The sequence below is a fragment of the Gymnoscopelus microlampas genome, assembly GCF_963454915.1.
Source record: "Gymnoscopelus microlampas genome assembly, chromosome: 12".
Lineage (NCBI taxonomy): Eukaryota > Metazoa > Chordata > Actinopteri > Myctophiformes > Myctophidae > Gymnoscopelus > Gymnoscopelus microlampas.
In genome coordinates, this window is record NC_139949.1 from 7,195,405 (window position 1) to 7,198,815 (window position 3,411).

At 41.7% G+C, this 3,411-nt stretch overlaps 1 long non-coding RNA gene across 1 annotated transcript; it reads left to right on the forward strand.

Moving 5' to 3' along the window:
- The first annotated feature begins 1,272 nt into the window (after positions 1-1,272).
- Positions 1,273-2,065, forward strand: LOC311056847. The gene is made up of 3 exons (XR_014601915.1): positions 1,273-1,435; positions 1,530-1,656; positions 1,757-2,065. It is a non-coding gene; the product is annotated as an uncharacterized lncRNA (long non-coding RNA).
- Positions 2,066-3,411: the final 1,346 nt, after the last annotated feature.

Below are 3,411 nucleotides of genomic sequence, written 5' to 3' on the forward strand. Positions count from 1 at the left end.
TGTACAAGTAATGAGCTAAAATGTGAATCCAGCTACACCCTCACCAGCAAGCCCATGATGGACTAACATTATTGATGGGAACTTGCTGGTAGGCCAGCTTCACCAGTAAGCTCAGGCTGGTCTACTGCTGGTGAAGCTGGTTTACCAGCATGCCCAGCCTGGTATACCATCTAAACCAGCATAAGACCAGCTAATACCAGCTAAAACCAGCAACCATCATAAGCTGTTTTTTGCTGTTTTTTTTAGCAGGGACGGTAAAGACCTGAGACATAACAAAGAACCTTTAAAATGATCTGTTGTCTTACCCATCAGTTTTGTAACATCTGATGTCAATCTTCACACAAACAAATCACAACTGAAACAGTCTAGTCTTCAAACTTTTTAAATTAGAATCAGTGGTGGAAAAAGTACTCAAAATGTTTTACTCAAGTAAAAGTATCAATACTGCAATGTAGAAATAAAAGTCCGGAATGCAAAATGTACTTTAGTAAAAGTACCAAAGTATTGGCATCCAAATGAACTTAAAGTACCGAAAGTAAAAGTACCAAAATGTTTGAAAATGGAAAACAAGCGATGCGACGTGTGGTAAGCTTGTCGATCTCCTATTTTTAATGGGCTAAAGTGGTTAATGCATGTTTTGGATCTGCAAGGTAACTAGTAACTAAAGTTTTCAAATAATTGTAGTGGAGTAAAAGTACAATATTTGCCTCTGAGATGTAGTGGAGTAGAATTAAAAGTATAGACAATTGGAAATATTCCAGTAAAGTAAAAAATACCTCATAATTGTACTTAACTCATTGAGTGCCCGGATTGCTAGAATTATTTCAGAATTGATTCTGAAAAGTGCCAGAGTTTTTTTTCACAGAAAACAAAAAGTGCTTAGGAAGCGAGATACAGCCTTTTTCAGTTCTAAGTTAAACAAGGAGTGGATGGAGCTGCACATCTTCAGATGATGCTATCTTGGGTTCTGAACATTTAAAAAAAAAAAAAAAAAAAAAACATTTTTATGCTAATTTTTCTCAAACACGTTAATGGCACCCAGCGCCATAGCGGTAAAAACACGTGAAACACGTTAATGGCACTCAGTGAGTTAAGTACAGTACTTGAGTAAATGTACTTAGTTACTCTACACCACTGATTAGAATGTTAAATTATAAAAAAAACTAAAAAACAAAAGGCCTTTTATTGGCCGCCTCTGTATTTGGCCTGTGAAATTAAATTGAGGATGCCCATTTTGGTTTCTAATTTCACTTGGGGTTCCAGGTCCCAGAGCAGACTGGCCACATACAGTCCAAAATGGGCTGTCCCGTCTAGCCGCTCCCTCCGCAGCTCTGCCTGCCATCACAGCATCGTCAAATGGGTCATGCTGACTCTGCTGAGATGGCTCCTCCTGTCCCCCCACAGGGTTCCTTGGCCTTCGACTGGATCCTATTTAGCAAGGTTCAACCATTTATTATATTGAGCTGGACTGGATTTTGTATTGTAGTACAGAACTCTTATGTCAAATCTGAATGTCTTACCACTTGTAGGAGGGGGTGGTCCTGGTCCCACATATCGTGCCTGTGATCCAGGAGCTGGTGGTGGTGGGGGACCTCGGGGTCCCAGGGCTGGTACCCCCAGACTGGACCTTGGTGTGGCGTAGCGTGGTACTATAAAGTAAGATGCAATAATGTAATATATGTAATAGTTAGATTGAGCTTGATTTGTTTGGGGGTTGGATTAATGACTAATCTGAATATCTTACCACTTGGGGAAGTGGCTGGTCCCACAGGCCGTGGCCCTGACAATGGAGCTGGTAGTCGGGGACCTGGGGGTACCACTACTGCTCCTCCCAGACCGGACCTTGACCTTTTAGCTGTGGACTTGCGGTGGACTATGAAGTCAAATTCAATGAAGTATTATATTGAGCTGGACTGGATTTGTATTGTATTACAGAACTTGCATGTCAATTCTTAATATCTTACCACTTGTACAAGCGGGTGGAGGCCATATCTGTAGCACCGACATGGAAGCTGGTGCTCGGGGACCTGGAGGTCCCACTGCTGCTCTCCCCAGACCGGACCCTGACCCTGCTGGTGTGTAAGATTCAATGATGTATCAATCATGACATCAATGATGTACTGAGCTTGATTTGTTTGGGGGTTGGTTTTGTAAACGTTAATGACCACTCTGAATAGCTTACCACTTGTGGAAGTGGCTGGTCCCACAGGCCGTGAAACGGTAGCTGTTGGGGGGAGTTGTAGGGCCACTGGCAGCCTCGGCAGACTGGATGTGAAAGCTAATTTACCAATGTATACTTCACTGTGTAAAAAAAGAAAAGACAGACACCTTTGCACAGGGGCAACTGACTGGCATGCAAAAGGAACATTTTGGAACATGGGGATATTAGGTAATATTCAAATATGTCTTACATTGGGTTCAATCGTTTTGTGAATTTGTAAACTTTAAAGTACAACTAGACTTGAGTAGAGGTTGTGTAGTTTACCTTGCCATGGGGGAAGTCCAAAAATATTGGCGGAATATCCGTCAAGAATTCTCCCAGGGGTATAAACTCCTCATCACAGGTGTCACACAACATCACCAAGAGGTTCATATCGCGGTAAACAGCCTGTTGGAACCACTTCATCATTTCATAGTTACTGAAAGGACTTGAGACACACATGGGAGTTTCACATGTTCACTCTATATGCCAATGTCAGACATTATAGGTTTGGGAGTTGCATCATAGCTACATTACTACAAAATACAAACCTCTACCAAAGCGTCATTTGGCTTGAGTGAGTCATCAGAATATCTTACCACGTTCAGCAACAAATTGCAGGGCAGAAGCACTGGCTAAATCCTCCTGTCTGTGGTCTATGAAGCAAGGTTCAAACATTTATTGTGTACATCTTCATAGTTTGCTGTTTGTAAACAGTCGTGTCTAATATGTTTCTCTTACCACTTTCAGCAGTGCCTAACGTGTCCTGGCTGAAATGGAAGGCCTGCTGGCTGCTCTCTGTAAAGTAAGTTGAGAGAATTAGAAAGATTTTAGAGTGTTCATTAAAGACTTGTGCTCCACAAAGATAGCTCTAAGATTTACAGTAAACACTGTCTCATCAAAAAAATGTCAGCTGGGCAGGAATGCAGTCGTCTTGTATTCGGCATTACATTAGACAGACTCATGTTCATTAAAGGCTTGTGCCCTGCGAAGATAGCTCCAAGTTCTAATAAAGACTGTCTCATCACACATGTAACGTCAGCCGGGCAGGAATGCAGTGGTCTTGTATTTGACATTAGACAGACTATGTTCATTAAATAATTGTGCCCCGCGAAGATAGCTCCAACTTTTACAATGAACATTGGCTTAATGTCATTTTACAGACAGGCAATATGTTGATCAATAACTATGTTGATTTCAGGAGGGAGGTT